This window comes from Sorex fumeus, unplaced genomic scaffold, assembly GCF_029834395.1.
Source record: "Sorex fumeus unplaced genomic scaffold, SorFum_2.1 ptg000149l, whole genome shotgun sequence".
Lineage (NCBI taxonomy): Eukaryota > Metazoa > Chordata > Mammalia > Eulipotyphla > Soricidae > Sorex > Sorex fumeus.
The window spans coordinates 6,474,514-6,495,748 of NW_026606206.1; the positions used below are offsets into that span (position 1 = coordinate 6,474,514).

General features: G+C 41.2%; 1 protein-coding gene across 2 annotated transcripts in view; it reads left to right on the forward strand.

The window, feature by feature from the left end:
• PIP5K1B (phosphatidylinositol-4-phosphate 5-kinase type 1 beta) overlaps positions 1-21,235 on the forward strand; it is a 403,907-nt gene that overhangs the window by 70,710 nt on the left and 311,962 nt on the right. The window contains exon 1 of one of the 2 annotated variants that reach the window (XM_056106897.1): positions 10,122-10,219. The exons of the other annotated variant lie outside the window; for it this stretch is intronic. The gene's annotated coding sequence lies outside the window, so the exon portion shown is untranslated. Of the gene's footprint in view, positions 1-10,121; positions 10,220-21,235 lie in introns of those variants that run through there. 2 annotated transcript variants of the gene reach the window in all.

Here is a 21,235-nt window from a genome sequence, read left to right on the forward strand (position 1 = left end):
GACTTTGCTTAGACATCTTTTATCTTTGGTCGGTCATGTGATGCACAGGAATATCGCCAGGGCAGACTCACTCCCCTCATGCATGCCCCTCGTATGCAAAGATCAGCAGGAAGAAGGAAGTGGAAACAGTTGCCTTACTTCTAAGTTCAAATTCTGGCAATGTTTTAATGCCCTTTGGACATGTGATATTTTGCACAAATATGTTTTAAGGTCCCTGTTTAAGACGTGCTTGGCTTGGATAGCATTAGAAATCAAGAACTGATCCATACCAAAACCTAAGAAGGGGAGAGCTTGAATTAAACATTTCATGAGGAAGATCCATGCATTGCTGGTATTCTTATTTTGTTAGCTTGACACATTGTAGGGAAAATTAGATTTCTCAAACTGTATCGTGGCTGTTGTCCAGTCTGCGTACTAATTCTTAGTTGTCAGTTTTCATTTTACAAGGTTGTCTGTAAATTAAGAGCCAGCCAGCCAGCCAGCCAGCCAGCCAGCCAGCCAGCAAGGGACTTTTGAGACAAGTAATTTTTTAACATCCTTTGGTCCTAATCATTCTTGTATTCCGATTGATTGATTACAAGTGAGCAAATGAACAGTTCTCTCTTTGATCTTGTTACAGAATTTGATACTAATTGTGTATAAATCTATTCTTCTGTGACAGTATGCCTCTATAATTCCTTTTTTGTGCGCAACAAATATCTTGTATTTTATCTGTCTTTATAGTCTAGAATTTTATATTAAAATATGCATGCGCATGTCAGTCTGTCCTATAGAATAGCACTGACAAAAATAAGATGGGAACCATATATGTAAGTTTAAATTTTATTTACTTGAAAAGTAAAAAAAAAAAAAACAGGCAATACTAAATTTAAAGAATTCATTCATCAAAATTTACCATTTAATCAATATTAAAAATTAATGATGCAGCTTTCAGAACACCTTCAAATCCATTATGAATTTTACACTTACACCACATTCAGACACCAGATATTTATACGAAGTACTTGATCTGTATTTAGAGTCCATAAATTTTTCAAATCAGAAAACATACTTACATTCCAGGATTGTTGCAACTGTGCTTAATATTTTCTCCCTAACAGAAACAAGCATCAATTTAATGGAAAGTTTTCAATGAAATTTTAAGGCTCATCTTGGTTTTCGGTTTTTAAAAATACATCACAAGTGCCATTTTTGTTTTCTGCACAGCACTTGCAATCAATTCACTCATGATGAGGGAATTGGTGAAAGGGAGAGAGAGGAGGGGAAGAGAAGGAGGAGAGAGACAGTGGGAAAGGGAGAGAGACAGAAGGAGGAAAGGGATGAGAACGTGCATTAGCTCTGCAGTCAACTTGGAATTAATTAGCACTGCATCCTGGAATAGAATAGTACCCAGTGTCTCTGGCCTGGATGTCTCCATTTGAAAATTAGTTACTGGGAATAAATTGGCTTTTCTCCCTTGAGGGCCATTTATCTCTCATAAAATCTTACAAGTTTTGTATTCACAAAGCCTTAAAATAGGATACCAAACTGCATGTATTTCAGAGGATTTCTGTAAAAGACGTTCCTATAAAGTTTCATGTTTGACGTTGTGTATCTTAGGTAATGGAGAGACAATATAGTGCTTGTTTGCCCGTGGCCGACCTAGGTTCGATCCCGGGAATCCTATATGGTCCCTGAGCACCAGCAGGAGAAATTCTAGAGTGCAGAGCCAGGAGTAACCCCTCAGCATCACCTGGTGTGGCCCCAAAACAAAAACAGTTACCGAGTTAAGGCAATGACCTTGTATAAATAGGCCCCAGTTTGATTCCAGGCACCACACATGGTCCCCTGAGCACCCAGCCAGGAACAATCCCTGAGCGCCACTGAATATGACCCAAAAATTAAAACAAAAGAAAGTAATTAAGACTATCTAGTGTTTGTATGAGAAAGAAAGAAGGAAGGAAGTAGTTACATTACATGGTGAGAGGGAGTTCAAATCACAACTGGAATTAGAGTTGCTAGCCAGATGATCTTCAAATAAGATTATCCTGGACAGGGACATAGCCCAGTGCTAGAGAGCTTGTTTGACTGTACTGAATTCAATCCATTTGCATGTATGTGCACACGCATGCTTGTGTGTGTGTGTGTGTGTGCGCGCGCGTGTACACACACACACACACACATGCATATACATGTAGCACTGTAGCACTGTCCTCCCGTTGTTCATCGATTTGCTCGAACAGGCATCGGTAACATCTCACAACAAATTGTGAGACTTGTTGTTACTGTTTTTGGCATATCGAATACATCACGGGTAGCTTGCCAGGCTTTGCCATGGGGGCTGAATACTCTGGATAGAGGGGCGGAGGAATCCAACCCCGGGTTGGCCGCGTGCAAGGCAAACGCCCTACCCTACCCACTATGCTATCGCTCCAGCCCATGCATAAACATAAAGAAAAGAAAAGATTATCCTGGATTATTCAGTGAGGCTGGATAAAATCACAAGGTTCTTTAACGGAAAAGGGAGGAGAGGGACTGCAGAGAGTACTGGGACTAAGGCATTTGCCTTGCGTGCACAGACCTCTGGCTCACTCCCCAGCACTGCACAGGGTTCATGCAGCACCATCAGGAGGCTTCCACTGAATGACCCGCCTGGAATGAATTTTGAAGAATCAATAGGAAACTTTTGAGAGGAAAGTTGGATGGTTTTTCTAGCAGTCAGCAAAGGAGCTGGGGTATAAGATCAGAGGCATTTGCAAGGCCTGTGCTATTTCAGTTGCCCGGAGAGTCACGTTCTTGCAGGGTGGTGAGGAGGCAAAGCTTTTCACCTTTCTGTGTTTCTGCCCCCAATTAGTAAAACAAAGGACGCCTCAGTAGCCACTTTGTGGGGGCCTAGGAATTTTAGGTTAGAGCCACGCTTGGAGGTGCTCTGGGCTTTACTGACTGTACTCAGCAGTCACTATGGAAGTGCTTGGGGGTCATATGCTGTGCGGAGGATCCAAGCAGATAGGCTCAGTGCCAGGGCCTTAACCTCCAGATTGTCTCCCTGGTCTCTTAAGTGGTGGGTTGTTTCTAAGAATATTTAGTCAGCACATCCCACCCACTGGAGGTGAATTCACAATACTATTAGTGACATAGGATGGTCTTTCCATTTCTAAGTGTCATCGTACTTTCTGTAATAAGGAAAACAAGACCTAGTGTTTTCATATCTCTTTACACTATATTTTGGAATATATTATATTTAGGGGCCTGTTTTCAAATAATGAGCTAGGAAAATAAGATTTGTCTGTTGAATTCGCTGTATTTGTGTACCAACATTTTTAAATCCAGGAATGAGAATTTGAATATCTTTTGATTGAATGCTTTAGACATATAAATATTTTAATTTACTGGATTTTCACACTGTTAGTCCATGTCATAGTGTTACCCTCTATATTCTATTAAGCATTGCTAGTACAGATATAGTAGAAAATAAATTAACACAAAAAGCGATACAGTAACAAAGATAGAAAATGTATTCTAGTTATTGGAGTAAATCTTAACCTCACCTTAATTATATGACTTCAGTGACATTTCTTAATCATAAGCCTCAATGTTTTAAAAACTGATTTTGTTTGAAATTATAATTACCTTGATTTCTGCAATGATAGTTAATTAAATACACGGAAGCGTTTTGCACAGTTGATGTGTGCATTTTAAAATAAAGCTAGAGTTTTAAAAAGTGAGTGACACAGTGATTCAATAAAAAAGGTTTTTTTAAAAAAAAAAGACAGGAAAAAAAAAGTGAGTGATGAGATCAGAGATTTAGTACAACAGGGGTTAAAATATTTGCTTTGCATGTGGCCAGAACCTGTTTGGATTGCTGGTACCAAATATGGTCCCCTGAACACCATCAGGAGTGACACCTCACTTCTCCCCAAGCATAGAGCTCAGAATAGCCTGAACACCATCTGCGGTGCCCCCCCCAAAGCCCAGCCCTTCCATCAGAAGTGAAGTGAACCCACAAAAATTTGCTTTTTGTTTTTAAAAAAAAATAGGTATTCTGAATATTGTTTTTAAGGATTTAAACAAGAATGCTTTGATGGAATGCGCCAATCTCTGCTCATTATCTTGAATTCACTTGCAGGTCATTAGTTCCTGTTTTTCTCAAAAAAAGTGAATGTTCCCTGTGTTTTTGCTCTAAAGGAAATCAGTCACAATTGTTCCTAATGGGTGCTTATTTAAAAAAATGAAAGCTCTGAAAAAAAAATGAAACCGAGCGAGATTACACCCCTAATTTTTAATGTTTCAGATATTCCAGATGTTGATATTGTGATGAAGCAGCATTTGCCTCCTGTATTGCTTTAACCATCTGTTCCAGGGGATTGAATGAAATATTTATTGAAATGCTTGTACTGTAGAGAGAAGTTGGGAATGTATTTGTGCTATACTGAATTGCTATAGCAAAACATCTTATGGTGATCTTTTGGAACATGTTTATGTTAATACACTATGGGAAAGTGGTTGTTCTCCCTTAATGGAATAAACGTGGGGCTGGAGCAATAGCACAGCGGGTAGGGTGTTTGCCTTGCACGCGGCAGACCTGGGTTCGATTCCCAGCATCCCCCAAGCACCACCAGGAGTGGTTCCTGAGTGAAGAGCCAGGAGTAACCGCTGTGCATCGCCGGGTGTGACCCCCCAAAAAAAGCAAAAAAAAAATGCAATAAATGTCAAGGGAAATTATAGTGAGAACAGCAGAATGATATCTAAAAATGCAAAGAATGTTTTCTTTTTCTTTTAAAATTTCCAGCCTACTAGAGTCGATGATTTTCAGAACAACTGTAGTTTATTACGGCTATTTTATTTATAGATAATGTCTCATAAAGTGATTTACTAACTCACTGTAAAGGCTCAAATACATACACAAACAAAAGGTTCAGTTTGTCAATTTTTAAAATGCCAACAGAAAGTCATGCTTTTTTTTTTTCAGAAGGTTGATAGATATCAAAGTTGAAATGGATGTGGACTGCAGAATCTGCTTGGAACGTAAAAAATTGATGTTGACTTCTGCAGAGAGGGATATGTTCATCGGAAACCTTGAAGTACTTATCCCCTGATCTAATTAAGAGGGAAAGAAAAAGACATTGAGTTTCATTGTTCTATTGTTTATAATAGCAAAGCTGAAAATTTCTCAAATTTCCTTTGAATTATGTTTTTTTTTCTACCAAATATCTTTTAAGTAATGCTGTGCAACACAAGGTTACATAATGTGGTAATTGAGTTCCAACTGGCTATGGTCTGCTTTCTGATAAAAAAAAAAAAGAGCACTAACTAAGAGGTCTTAGGTAAATAGCTAACGAAACAACAGGAAAGGATGGATGGGGGTATGTTCAGTGGTGCTTATGCATTGGTGGTGAATGTGGTGAATCTGACACATAGGAACTGCAGCAAGCCTTTATTTTGTATATTACTATTTTCTTAATATAAGAAATATAGAGGCCAGAGAGGTGGGATGGCAGGTCAGGTACTTGCCTGGCACACAGCTGACCCAGATTTGATCCCTGGCATCTCATATGATCCCTTGAGCACTACCAGGCTTGATTCCTGAGTGCAGAGCCAAGAGAAACTCCTGAGTATTACCCGCTATGGCCCCCAAACAAACAACAACGAACAAAAGGAAATATAGACATATTTTTATGAAAGAAAAAAAATACTGTTTTAAAATATATTTGACTTTACTTTTAACAAGGTTTCCTCTAAGTATAACCTGAGGAGCATGTAAAGATGTTAAACAGTGTTGAATGAGGCATTGTTAAACATAGCTTAAAAAATTAACCAAGCTTCCTGCTCCCTCTTATCCGGAATTTAAGTAAGAAGATTATCAGATAGTCTTGTTATCAAAATTGAGGCTGTAAACCTATTTATTGATATGGGAAATATGTTTGCATCGTATAGTATGGAGTAGACTAATAAACACTGCAGTGAGGTAGGATTGTGGATTTGCAGATAGATAAACAGCTGGAATTCTGTTTTGTTTCGGGGCATCTTGTGGTATTCAGTCAGAGCACTGCTTTGTGATTGGGGGTCGCTCCCGGCATTGCTTGGGGAACCATGCATTGCCAGGAATCCACCTGGACCTCCCTCGTATGAAGCATGCACACCACTCATTGAGCTTTCTCTCGGGCCTAAGTCTGGAAGATTTTACATGACCGTGGCAATCGTATTTATGGGTGATGGGATTATGGGTAATTTTCCACTTTTTCTTTTTCTTGTATTAGGCACCATGATTAGCAATTCTATTCATCGTCGGATTCTATGCATACAGTGTCCCAACACCACACCGTCCACCAGTGTCCACTTTCCTTTTACCATGGTTCTCCCCACTCAATCCTACCCCCAGTTCAACTTTATCTTTTTATACATTTTTTTTAAATTTTGTACAAGACCAAATATTTCCTTTATTAATAGAGAAAAGTCAATAAAACTTAAGACCAAAGGAAAAAAAAAGGAGAAATAACTGCCAAATGATACAAGGTACTAAGTGAAGTTCTATGGAGAGAGATCAAATATTTCTAGGAAATTTTACTTAAACTCTCCCAGTGATGAAAACAAAGTCAGTTACTATAGATAAAACAAACAAGTTATTATGGAACCAGAGCGATAGTACAGCAAGCAAGGAGCTTGCCTTACATGTGGTTGACCCAGGTTCAATCCCCCTATACCCTGTATGGTCTCCCAAGCAGTGCCAGGAGTGATCTCTGAGTGCAGAGCCAGGAGTAATCCTTGAGCACTGCTGGGTATGATCCAAAAACAAAACAAAAAGCAAAAAGTTGTCAAAATAAATTGTCTGGAGCTGTACAAAGCCCAGGTGTTTTCGATAAATTCTTCCAACTATTCTGAGGTTTGATATTCCTTAAGGTGTCCATTTAATTTATTGAAAGAGGCCTTAACTGGGGTTGTGGGTATAAGTCTGTGTTGCCCAAGTAAACATAGCCAGATATTTACATTACTGTTTATTTTTTTTTCTAAGCACAGAGCAAAATGCAGTCTTCTGTGTTTCTTAAGATGCCACAATGACCCCCATGTCAGAGCTTCATTAGGTTTGTATACACACATATGTGCATATAGTGTAATGCACGCACACACACACACACACACACACATACTGCATGTCAGTCTTATTTCTAAAAACTGGTGTGAAATCCTTCAATAACATACCCTTAAGGTATAAATTAACAATATATTAAATAGACTACGTAAAATTCACCTATCCTGCCGTATTATCTCTTTGACCCCAGCTTTTCATTTTTGTAAAAATTTAATGGATATAAGTCGCAAATGTCCCATGAACCTCTCAAATTCCAGTAGTAAGTGACAACCTTTCCCTGCGAGGACACAGTTGGCTGAAATTGACAGTGACATTGGCCGCCTCTGATGGCTAAACACCTTTAGGGCTGTCTAGTCTGCTAAGAGCCAATTCTCTTTTTCTTAGAAATCTTACCCCACCTCCCTGTTTTTGGAAGCTTTTTGGTTTGAGGACTCTGGTTGATAATGCACTAGAGAGAGCACTACTGGATGAACTAGCTGGGCCTTTTGTAAGAGAGTGCATACCACACGTTGATGGGTCATTCTGTCAGGAAAGGCAATGGAATCGTTTGAACAATTTGTGAAATATTTGCTTCGTTAAATGCACAGTTTGTTCATACCCAAGAATGCATTTTTATTTCTCCCATCTTACTTTTGTTGCTTTTGTTTCAGGCATTTAATGTCCCAACACCAATCCCACCACCAGTGTGAGCTTTCTTTCCTCCACCGATGTCCCCAGTTTCCCACCCACACTCTGAGAAGGCACAAAACAATCTATTTTATATTGCTTGCTACAACAGATTGGAAACTGGAATTAGCTAAAAAATAGTTTAATAAAAGAAAATTTGCGAAATTGTTATCTCTCACAATGGTGTCGTTAAAGTCATTGTCGGAGGATTTACGGAGATGTTTGGAGCTAGTTGAGCCTTCTGTTATTGTTTTCACTCACTGAGCTTAGTGGGCTCCTATGCCACACCCCCATCTCATTTTCTGTGCTCCTATTGGGCTGTCAGCATTGTGGAAGTTGAATATGGGCTGGACCGATAGCACAGCGGTAGGGCGTTTGCCTTGCACGCAGCCAACATGGTTCACCCGAGTTCGATTCCTCCGCCCCTCTCGGAGAGCCCGGCAAGCTACCGAGAGCATCTCGCCCGCACAGCAGAGCCTGGCAAGCTACCCATGACATACTCAATATGCCAAACACAGTAACAACAAGTCTCCAATGGAGACATTACTGGGCCCGCTCGAGCAATTCAATGAACAACAGGAGGACAGTGACAGTGACAGTGAATATGTTGCCTGGTGGGGCGCTCCAGGAGCTGTGAAACTGGGAAGATTCATCAGCTTGATGTTTCTTCCAGGATTAATCCTGAAGCTGTAATGCCGGGCAGTTCACATGCTGCAGGATGTGGGGTATGAGTGAGGGCTCTGGGCCTTTGCAAAACAGGACCCTGAGAAGGCCCCAGAGTTCTTAACCTGGAGATGGGTCATCTCTCTGTCTGGGCGTTTCAGCAGCTTGGCGTCTTCTGAAGTTAGCCCCATCTTATGTTTTTAAATTTTAAGTCATTTTAGAAATCAAAAAGTAAGGGAGGGTCGGTCCTGCTTGTGGGGACCTGCCTGTTGCCTAACCCTCCTCACTTCATTCTTTCTCCTGAGTTCTGTGCTCTGGGCAGAATTTTTTTTTTAAAGTGAGGGAAATCTATGTGTACTTTGAACGCCATTAAAATTAATTTGACCTTTAGCTTTTAACATTTTGAAAAGTTAATCAAGTACGAAACAACTTGCCGCTTATGCCGGAGGAATTTTTCTCGCTTTTTATTCTGTTTCTGGTTGCCAGGTCAAGTATGTTTTGTAGAAGCAGGGGCATTCATTGCACTTTCCTTTTGTTTTTGCTAGAGAATGGTGGAAATCTTTGTGTTGCCACTTATGAAGCAGGTCAAACATAGGCAACACTTTGAAACTTTAGCTATTCGGACCAAGGGAATGAATACAATGAGGCTGACCTAAAGCTATGATTTTATTTTATAGACATAAATATACATATATGTGTGTGTGGCTTATTATTTCTGCCCTCAATTCCAACTCCTTGGCCTATTCAAGAGCTTTTTGTATCATCTCTGTGCACATGTACATTCATTTTTCTCTTCCAACTGCTCACTTCTGAGATAGTCCTGTCCTTTAGAATCTTTCTGTGACCCATCATGTCCTCTTATGATTGCTTAATACCTCAGACAGACATCAGGTGAAAACACCTAACTGACACCAGTCAGAAACTGAAAAATGTTTTCGCACTTTGAACTAGCCACAGTCTTCAGGTCAGCCTGCCTGGCTGCTTGCAGTGTCTTCCCTTTAATTTAGGGTGCAGTTCCCCGGATATGGTTTATTTCCCCAACACATTCCCTCCTGCTCCTGCTGCCTCTATTGGAGCTCTTCCTCTGAGATCACCAGTGTTCCCACAGCACATACAAAACCCCACAGACCTTAATTACTTCAGCATTTCTGTAGAGGGCAAGTCACAGCCCCGAGACTTCGCTAGATGCAGAATTCCCGTTGGTTTTGCCTGACCCTGCAAATGCATTCACTGGGGAACGGTGCAGCCCTGCTTCAGAATGATAATGCCGGAACTTTCCTGTTCATCTCAGGCAATAAAATATCCCAGTATGACTTGTTTCACTTTGCAGCTGGGATCTCGAATGGCTGGTGCTGGGTGTTGGGCAAAGCCTCCCACTGTTTTAACCCCTCCTCTCCCTGGGTGAGGGCCTGCTGCAGTAAGAAGTCTTGGTTCCTAAGGAGTGGGTTTGGCTCTTGTGCCCTGCCTTTAGCCATCAATCCTTGCTCGTCTGATGTTCTGTGATTCTAATCTTTGTATTTGTTTGCATGACTACTTTGGGGGAAAACTGGGTCTTTACTCATCGTTCAGTTTTGTAACCCAAATAGTGTCTCCAGTCACATTCAGTTTCATGGAAGTGACATCTGTCCTCCTTAGAAGCAGAATGACTCTATCCATGTCAATTCCACCAGCAGTCAGTGAATGAAACCATAATCTTTTCAGGTTTGAAGAATTCAAGTGTATTTCATGGTATGCCGTGGGAGGAGGTGATTAAGGGAACATCCTCTGAAGCCAGACCCCTAAACTCCCAATCCTTCCACCATCGAACTGGTTTTGTCACCTCAGGTAACATATTTAAAATCTCTGTTCCCTTTCCTTCTTTCCCCTCTTCTATAAAAATGAGGGTAATATTCCTAAGAGATGCTGTTGGGTAACGTGAGTTAATATACCCACAGTATATAGAAGGGTGTCTGGTGCGTGTCTCATCATTAAATGTAAATTAGTAGTGTAGTGTGATTATTATTGTGACAACAGTCTGAAAAGTGTCTTCATTCAAAGAAATCTGCTTTCTTAGACATTCAGTTTTCGAAAGGAGAATGATCCAGTTTGTACCATTTTCTAATAAATGCGAACCTGAAAGGGTTGGACTCCTTGATGGTAGCATTCATTTCCTGTTAATAAAAGGAGCTACAAGTGACAAAGGCTGATTTACTGTTGCTTTCAGTTTATGCGTTCATTGATAGGAGACCAAGATAGGAGTCCAAGAGCAATTAGACTTGCTGTCTTATAGGTTTGTCACTATTACTTATGCAGTTGTTATCCCTAAGGTGAAAAAAAGAAATTCTTTAAAACCTATAGCTTCAGGTTTGGAACAGTGCTTCCAATTTCACGGAAACTTTTAACGCTTCTTAAAAGAGGCTTGCAAGGTCTCAAAGACAGGAGGGAAAGACAAGTTCCATCTTGAGAAATGATAACTACTGAAATTTCATGATTCTTTTCCTACTCCCCCGCCCCTCCTTTGTTCTTCTAATTTCGCCTGAGAAAGGCTGGGTTCGGCCTGTTTGTCAGGCACAACCAACTGTGTGTCCCTGTGTAGTTAATGAGATACCAGGAAGGACGGTAGAGCATGATAGCAGCGGTGCAAAATGGGATTTCAAAGGAATAAATGAGAATAAGCCTCTGGGATTAGTCCCCATTGAAAAGTCTGCACGCTGCTGGAGGGTCCATGGTACTGCTGGGGATTAGCAAATGGCTGGCTGCGGGGAATCATATTCACAGACCCAGCTACTCTCTGGGTACTAAGGCCTCTGTGCCCCCACCAAGTCGATCTCTTCTCAGACTGATGGAGAAATGTGCTCTCCGAGGGGGATTTTTTTTTTGGAGGGAGGGACCATTTTTCCTTCTCAGAAACTCTCAGTCTGCTCACAGATGAACTTTTCCATTCATACTTTCTGAATCTCAGAAAACGTGAGCCTTTGAAAAGGAAAACAGTGCAAGGAAAAATCAGCAATTTTTCTTCCACTGATTCAAACTGAAAACAAGAAAACAAAGGCCGCCCTCTAGAGAAAGTGGACAGAATCTTTTTGTGATAAGAGCATGGAATATTTTAGGAGGGGAAGAAACCCTGTTTATTTAGGTTTTGTTTTTTTTGCTTTGGCTTTTTCGGGTCACACCCAGTATTTCTCAGGGGTTAATCCTGGCTCTGCACTCAGGAAGTACTCCTGGTGGTGCTCGGGGGACCATATGGGATGCTGGGGATCAAACCCAGGTCAGATTGTGCAAGGTAAATGCCCTCTCCATTCTACTATTGCTCTGGGATGACCCACCCCCCTAATGTTTATTTAGGGCCTTTATGTTTGCAAGACCTGTTATCAAGGGGTCCTCCTACTTTTGACCCATGAAATACCGGTTGTGTCTCCACTTTATAAATGAGAAAAGTGTAGCCCAGAGAGGTTGAAAGTCTTGATGTGGGTCTTGGTGCTGGAAGTATGACAGTTGACTCCAGGTTTGGGCCTAGCTGGGGACTTATAAAAGTTTCCCAGATGAAACTCAAGTGTAACCAGTCTGGCAGTCTCTTCATATTTTAATGTGAACTTTATACATGATCTCTAAAGTCTTCAGCTAATCCCTTCTTGCCAGATTGGATTAATTCTTCAAGGGAAAGATAGGCAAGGAGAAGCCTATTGGCACAGAAAAGGACACCCAGTGTGTAGCCTTGGAGAAGTTCAGTGCCAAAGAAAAGTCACCTTTCCCCCAAAAAGGACATTGCCTAAAATATTTAAAATCACTGAAGAGCAAGAATTGAGATATTCTTAAAATGCTTTTAAAGAAGAGAGGTTGAGGGAATTAGACAATTCTCTAGAGAATGCTGGTAATGCTTCCTTGAAAAAAGTTGAAGAAACTATAACTCGGATTTATTTGTTGACTTGAGCTTTGCTGAGAGCCTGGGCTATAAGCTTGCAGGAGGTCAAGGCCACTTTCTGTTTTACTACCGCCATATGATCACTCCATACCCGTGACTTGCATTCCAGTTATTTAGCTAATAGCTGAAGGCCAGTGTGTATGACTGTCAGCCATTAGCAAAATGGAAAGGTGAGAGAAGTCAAAGGACTTTGGTAGACTTCTGCTTTACTTTCCTAACCCTTGCTGTTTACATTTTAAGGATTAGATTAAGCAACTTCAGAGGGTAGGTGCTATAAACCATGTTTGCATTTAGTTGGCTCTCGATGATATAGAAAAGAGCAGCTTCCAACATCATCTGTTGTTTTCCTTTCATCATGGTTAAATTTCCTCATGGCCAATATCTTGTCCTTCAGTATAATGTTCATTTTCTTTTTTTTTCTTTCTTTTTTTATTAGTGAGACACCATGAGGTACAGTTGTAGACTTACAAATTTTGTGCTTGGGTTTCAATTATACAATGATCCAGTACCCATCCCTCCACCAGTGCCCATTTCCCACCACCACAGATCCCAGTATCCCTCCCACCCCCATCTCGCCCATCCCACCCTGCCTCTGTGGCAGGGCATTCCCTTTTGTTCTCTCTCTCCTTTGGGGTGTTGCGGTCTGCAAAAGAGGCAATGGGTGACAATCATGTTTGGTCTCCAGTCTACTTTCAGCATGCTTCTCCCATCCTGGGAGGATCCTCCCAACACCCTTTATTTGGTGCTCCCTTCTCTATCTGAGCTCCCTTTTCCCCTAGCACGTGTGGTTGGCCTCCAAGCAATAGAGTAAAATTCCTGGTACTAATCTCGGCCATTCTTGGGTGTTAGTCTCCTATTTTGTTATGTTCCCCAGATGAATGCAATCTTTCTCTGTCTAATAATGCTCATTTTAGATATAACAACAGCTTCTGCTGAGTGCCTCTGTTGCCATGCCACTTTAACTCTGCTCTATTTTATGCTGGGAGGGTATCACAGAACTTTGTTGAACAGGTAAGGTAAAGGTAAAGGTAAAGGCCCTCCCGTTGATCGTCGATTTGCTCGAGCGGGCCCAGTAACGTCTCCATTGGAGACTTTGTTGTTACTGTGTCTGGCATATCCAATACTCTCGCTAGCCTGCCAGGCACAGGATGCACAGAAATTTTAGTCCAATGAGTTGAAGGCTAAACTTCACTTCCTTCTTCAAATGTTCTTACTGGGGGTTACTGAGCCAAGGAAGTTGCTGCTAGAATCTTTTGACGATTAGGGCCCCATGGAATGTAGCCCAAGGGGCACGTGAGTATGTTTTTGTCTACTTTCAACTCAGGCTAACTGTCCTTCCATTGACACTGCTGTGTGTCAGAGAGATCGGGAAGTTCAACATTCCAATTAAGAGTGAAACTCGTGATTATGCTTGAACAAAATGTCCCCCTTCCAGTTGATGGAAATGCTTATTCTATTTTTTCCTTCTCCAGTTACCATCCAACTTTCAGTGATAGCACAGCGGGTAGGGCGTTCGCCTTACAAGCGGCCAACATGGCCGACCCGAGTTCGATTCCTCCGCCCCTGTCGGAGAGCCCGGCAAGCTACCGAGAGTATTCGATATGCCAGACACAGTAACAACAAAGTCTCCAATGGAGACGTTACTGGGCCCGCTCGAGCAAATCGACGATCAACGGGAGGGCCTTTACCTTTACCTTTACCTTCCTCCATGCTTATAGCATTTTGAGATCTAATTTATATATGGAAACATGTATAAATTTGGAGTATTTGGTTTAAAAAATGTTTACATGTGTCTACCTGTGTACACAGACTAGGAAGTAGACTTATTTCCTGTGACATTCCCGTCATCCTGAGAGTAACAGTTACTTTTATTTCTGCCATAGATTGAAATTCGTAATAATGGAATCAGAGTACCTATTCTTTCATAAATTGATTTCCTTCATTCACTTTGGTGGTATAACTGAATTGTGTTGAAAAAAAAATCCATTGTATAATTTACCTATTCGCAACCTAATGGGCGTTTAGGTTTCTGATTTGGGAATGCAAATAATAATGGAAATAATATGCCTGTTAGTGGACACAAACACTTATTTATCCTGGTGTATATATCTTGGAGTGTAATGGCTTAATCATAGGTCATACATATATTTTCTTTTTGTGTTGTCATTTTTGTTTTGCACGCTCGAGGTTACTCTCGGTAGCTTGCCGGGCTCTCCGAGAGGTGCTGAGGAATTGAACCTGGGTCGGCCAAGTCGGCTGCGTGCAAGGCAGACGCCCTACTGCTGTGCGATATATGCCGAAAACACTAACCACAAGTCTCACAGTGGAGACGTTACTGAGACCACTCGAGCAAATTGATGAACAAAGGGAGGACAGTGCTACAGTGCAGTGCTACGCTCAAGGTTTACCTCTGGCTAGGCTTGGGAGACCATATGTGGTAGGGGACTTAACCCGGGTCAGCCACGTGCAAGGGAAGTGCCTTACCTGCTGTACAGTAGCTCTATACACCCCTGTATATTTGGTTTTAATGGATACTACCAAATATTTTTCCTAACTTTTTGTACCAGTTAGCATTCTTTTTTTTTTCTTTTTGGGTCACACCCGGCAATGCACAGGGGTTACTCCTGGCTCTGCGCTTAGGAATTACCTCTGGCAGTGCTCAGTGGACCATATGGGATGCTGGGAATCAAACCCGGGTTGACCGCATCCGAGGCAAACGCCCTACCCGTTGTGCTATTGCTCCAGCCCCCATCATTCTTAAGTTAATTGCTTTAAAACTAGTTTTCTTCTGCTGTACTTTTACTTTAGATAGATAAGGCAACTTAATCTGAAATGTTGCGAAAATTGTCAGTCCATCTCAGATTATATACATATTTGCACATAATTTCATGTGCATTTCATGTGATTAAAATATGAATATTTGCTTTTTATGTTCTATGATTGGGAATTTAATTGTGAAAACTTACCCAGCGTATTTATTTTGATTTTTGAGGCCACATCCAGCAATGCTCAGGGCTTACTCCTGGCTAAGTGCTCAAGGAACACTCCTAGAGGGGACCATATGGGATGCTGGGGATTGAACCTGGGTTAATTGTGTGTAAGGCAAGCTCTCTAACTATTCCTGCTCCAGCCCACCCCAGCATATTTAAAGGAGACTATTAGATTTTTAATATATGATATTTACTACAACAAAGCTTGTTGAATATATCTGATTTTATGACTTAGTAATGAGCATGAATATTTGGTGTGGTATTTTATTCATAACCAAAATGAGATCAGAGGGTGAATTGATTCAGAACTGTATCTCCTGTATTCTGCCTCTGATCTTACTCATTTTTTGGCTTCTATTCTACAGAGTTATTCTGTATTCCTTTGAGAGGAAGCAATAATACAGGGCAGTCAAGACTACTTAGAATCCTCAAGACTGAATATTTTAATTACATTGTATGTGTCAGCATTGAGAAATAACCGATTTATGACTTCACTCTTACTGCAAGAGTTCAATAGCCTTGCATAGACCAACAGGCAATGTAATATTCTATTATTTAAAATATTTTTTAGATTTTATTTTGGGAGATTGTTGGATCATATACTGCTACACTCAGGGCTTACTCCTGGTTCTGTACTCAGGAATCACTCCTAGCTCTGTGCTCAGAATGTTGCCAGGGATTTGAACCTGGGTAGGCTACATGCAAGGCAAGCACCCTATTAATGCACAATAATTGTTCTTATAGGACCCTGGTGTTTGCACTTATATGTTTTGGGTTTTGGTTTTAGGCTATACACAGTGGTGTTCAGGGCTTACCCTTGGTTCTGTATTCAGGAATCGTGCCTAGCAGTGTGCTAGGAGCCATCCATGGTGCTGGGATCAAATCTGGTTAAGTTGCATGCAAGACAAGTGCCCTGCCCGCTGTACTATCACTCCAGCTTCATGTACTCTTATGAAAGGCACCTGGGGGTAGAAGCAGTAAGAAGATAATAAATATTATTGTGTTCACTATATGGTGCTCTGGGAGAAAGTGTAGAAAAAGTGGAGTATGGGCGTGGTGTCAGGTGCTGCCACATTTTATTTTGTTTTTTTTTTTTTGAGCCACACCAAGGGTTGTTCTGAGGCCTTAGACCTGGTCCTGTGCTTAGGGATCACTCTGGTGTTGCCCAGAGACCATATGAGGTGCTTTCTCACATCTGTTGCTGATTTTTCTAAAGGAAACTTAGGGAGGACCTCTGAGAGGTCCAATATGCCGATACCTGAAGGATGGAGTCATCTGCAGTGGGAGGGGGAAACTGAAGAGCGACTGGATGTGGGACAGCAGAGACCTGACTTGGGGGTCTTTAGCTTATTGTAGTGACCTCACTTTGTCTGGAAAAGGGCCAGAGAGACAGTATAGGGTAAGCCACCTGCCTTGCATGTGGCCGACCCTGATTCGGTCCCTGCACCATATAGTCCTTGGAAGTTCTCCAGGAGCGACCCCTGGGCAGAGATCTGAACCCCAAGCTCAGCCAAACCAAAAACGATGAATTCATTAAAGGGTTTTGAACAGAGAAGTGGATATTCAGGCCACGTTTTGATTACCTTGGAAGTAGGTGAGGAATTGACTTAGAGACAAAGATAGAAAAAGAGAAACCAGTTCTGCTCTCCATAGTAGTGTTTAAGTGAGACCTAAATGAATGACATGGATGTTTGATTTCTGTCCTCACCATATCTGTTTTACTAGGAAAATAATAACTATTTATTCAGACATAGCCAATGTTGGCACGTATGAACCATACTAGTAAACATTTAATCACTGTCCTCCCATTGTTCATCGACTTGCTTGAGCGGGCCCAGTAACATTGTGAGACTTGTTGTTACTGTGTTTGGCATATAGAATACATCACGGCTTATTGAATACATCATAGTTTGCCAGGCTCTGCTGTGTGGGCGAGATACTCTTGGTAGCTTGCTGGGCTCTCCGAGAGGGGTGGAGGAATCGAACCCGGCTCGGCAGGGCCAGTCGCGCGCAAGGCAAACGCCCTACCGCTGTGCTATCGCTCCAGCCCAAACATTTAATAGCATATATATATGTGTGTGTGTATATATATATATATATATATAAGCAATCTTTTATGAATGTCATGAAGTTTCATAGTTAGAGCTCTCTTCATTTTCATAGAAAGCTGAAGCCTACTGAGGGCCAGTCCTGGCATTGCTCTGGTGTCCATTTCAGTGCTAGGATTCAAAAAGGAACTGGCTGCATGTTAGGTTACCCCTCTGCTATCTCTTCTTCACCAATGTTCTTTTCCGTTAACTAATATTAATATTTTTCTCGAATCTGTCTCCTTTCTCCCCTTTATTTCAGCAACTCACTCTTGAACTCGGCATTTCTCTTTTCTCTCCTGTACATCCCTGTTTATGACCCTTTTTGTCATCCAAACCCATTTCCTCTTCCTACTCTTACCATTTGCCTTGTGAGCTACCCACTTAAACTCTGATGGAAAATGTAGCAATAAGAATTTAGATTTGAAACTAAGACCTTGATTCTGATTGTTCAGATCTTTGTTCCTCGTGAAGTTGTTGCATCTTTTCCCATTTTAATTGTTCTAGGAAATGAGCTTAACAGAAGCTAATTATTAGGACTGTTGAGGTATTAAATGGGACAATGGAATGTTTAAAATGCCTGACAGAAAGTACCTACTGAGAAAATATTTTCACATGGATTTAGTGTTCTAAATATTCTTGGTCGACTTGGCAGGTCCTGAACTGTAGCTCTGTTGTGTTATTCCTTTTCTCAAAACCCTTGGCACATTAAGTACAGGTACTTTGGGCAGCATGTAAAGTTGCACTTCTGTGACTTCAACTTTAATTTCCATGCCCCCATTATCTTTTTTTAAATTAATTTTTATTGAATCATTGTGAGTTACAGTTACAAAGCTTTCATGTTTGAGCTTCAGTATATGATTGAACACCCATCCCTCCACCAGTGTACATTTTCCACCACCAATGTCCTCAGTACCCCTCCCCCCTGCCTCTATGACAACTTCCCTCTTCCTCTCTCTCTACTTGTGGGTCTTAGGTTTGCAGTACAGATAATGAGAGGCCATCCAGTTTGGTCCTTGATCTACTTTCAGCACACATCTCCCATCCCGAATGATTCCCTCCAACCATCATTGACTTAGTGATCCCTTTTCTATCCCTGCTGCCTTCTCCCCCAGCTCATAAAGTAGGCTTCCAACTACGGATCAATCTCCCTGGCCTTTGTCTCTACTCTATCTGGGTGTTAGTCTCATATTATGATATTTTTTATTCCACAAATGAAAAAAGTCGTTCTGTGTCTGTCCCTTTCTTTTTGGCTCATTTCATTTAGGATGGCACTCTCCATGACCATCCACTTATAAGTAAATCTCATTATTTCATCTTTCCTAACAACTTCATAGTACTCCATTGTGTAGATGTACCAAAGTTTCTTTAACCAGTTGTCTATTCTCAGGCACTTGGGTTGTTTCCAGATTCTGGCAGTGCAGCAATGAACGTACAGGTGCAATGTCATTTCTACTGTGCTTTTTTTTGACCTTCGGGATATATTCCCGGAAGTGGTATTGGTGGGTCAAATGGGAGCTCGACTAAATTGTTTTCCAAAAAGGCTGGACCAGTCGGCATTCCCACCAACAATGAAGGAGAGTCCCTTTCTCCCCACATCCACACCAACACCGGTTGCTTTTGTTCTTTTGGATGTATGCCAGTCTCTGTGGTGTGAGATGATACCTCACTGTTGTTTTGATCTGCACCTCCATGATGATTAGTGATGAAGAGCATTTTTTCATGTGCCTTTTGGCCATTCGGATTTCTTCTTTGAGAAAGTTTCTGTTCATTTCATGGCCCCATTTTCTGATGCAACTGGATATTTTCTTCTTATAGAGTTCAACCAGTTCCTTGTATATCCTTTATATTAACCCCATATCAGAAGAGTGTTGGGTGATATTCTTTTCTCATTTTAGGCTGTCTTTGTATCCTGGTCACTGTTTCTTTTGAGGTGCAGAACTTTTTTAGCTTAAGAGAGTTCCATTTGTTTATCTCTGTTTACACTTGCTTGGTCAGTGGTGTTACATCTTTGAAGATACCTTTAGCTTCAGTGTTATGGAGGGTTTTGCCAAGCTTTTCTTCAGTGTACTTTATGGATTCTGGTCTGATGTTGAGGTCTTTAATCCATTTTGATATGACTTTTTTGCATGGTATTAGGTAGAGGTCTGAGCCCGTTTTTTTGCCTGTTGCTGTCTAGTTTGCCAGCACCATTTGTTAAAGAGGGTTTCCTTGCTCCACTTTATATTTCATGCTCCATTATCAAAGATTAGATGATCATGTATTTGAGGACGTGTGTAAGGATATTCAACCCTATTCCATTGGTTTGCATATCTGTCTTTGTTCTAATACCATGGTATTTTAGTTATTACTGCTTTGCAGTCCAGTTTGAAGTTGGGGAAGGTGATACCTCCCATCTTCCCCGCCCCCCCGCAAGAATTGGCCCCTATTATCTATTGTCTCTCTATTCCATGTATTATCAAATTCATTTTTATAATCATGCTGCCACTTTCATATAGAATGTCATCTCCTCATTCTCCTTCAATCATGTCTCCAGTAGCAGCTATTCATAGAATTGTTAACAATCTGGAAGTTGCTTTTCCCAGCCTTGAAATGTTTGTTATACTTTGTGGAAGCAACATCAGCTCTGGGGCCAGAAAGCCCACGTGCTGCTATTTACTGTTTTCCTGTGAACTTACTTACAAACACCCATGCACCTCAGTTAACCTTGCAAAATGGAGATAGTTATACCTACCTCGTGGAGATGTGATGTGGATGAAATGAGCTAATACATGGGAAGCACTTTGACTACTTTCTGCTTCTTGGAAAACATAAATCAGTTTCTATAATTATAGATGTGAGTAATCAACATTATTACCAAGATGTGTATTTTCCAGTCTAAATTTTACATTCAAATTCTAAACTGTTTTGAGATACAGTAGAATAAATACAAACTTTATAACTCAGCTCTTTTTTACTGGAGTCTACCGTGAGTTTCCAACCACTAAACAGATTCGGATGCCATGTCAACTTCCCTGGGTCTTGTTTTCTTCCGACGCAGTGGGCTGAGCACTGAGCTCTTTCAGTTCAAATAAATACCCAAGGACCAGAGTGATAGTACAGCAAGTAGGGACGCTTGCCTTGCACATGGCCGACCTGGGTTACATTCCCAGCACCTTATATGATCCCCCAAGCCTGCCAGCTGTGATCCCTGAGCACAGAGCCAGGTGTAAGCCCTGGACACTTTTGGTTGTGACCCCAGAACCAAAACAAAGCAAAAAAAACTATGCAAATGTTTAATAGACATCTCCAATTCAGATAAGTGGAAACCTTTGTATTCTACATGGACTCCCTGCCTATTGGTGAGACAATCCAATTATAGTAAAATACCTGTTAGCAGGCTTTGAAGTATTTTTGTTAATCATCAAATCCTACACCATCTTCTAATATTACTGATTTTACTGCCAAAACTGGGTAGTAAAACTCATTCTGAGCCCATCTATTTTTTTTTCCTATAGTCACTGTTAGAGCACTAATTGCTCTTGTCAAGTAATTTATTTATTTTTTGCTTTTTTGGGGTCACACCTGGTGATACTCGGAGCTACTCCTGGCTCTGCACTCAGGAATTACTCCTGGCAGTGCTCGGGGACCATATGGCATGCCAGTGATTGAACCATGGTCAGTCACATGCAAACCCAAGGCGAATCACTCCAACCCCTAGTCCAGTACTTTTTTGCCTCTACTTTTGCCAGAGAGTCTGCCTCCATTCTTGCCCCCTTTCAGTTTATTTTTCCATAGAGCCAAAGTGAAATTTAAAGCATAGTGTAATATTATTCTACTGCTTAAGGTTCTCCAGTGACTGTCATGGTACTTAGACTGAGCT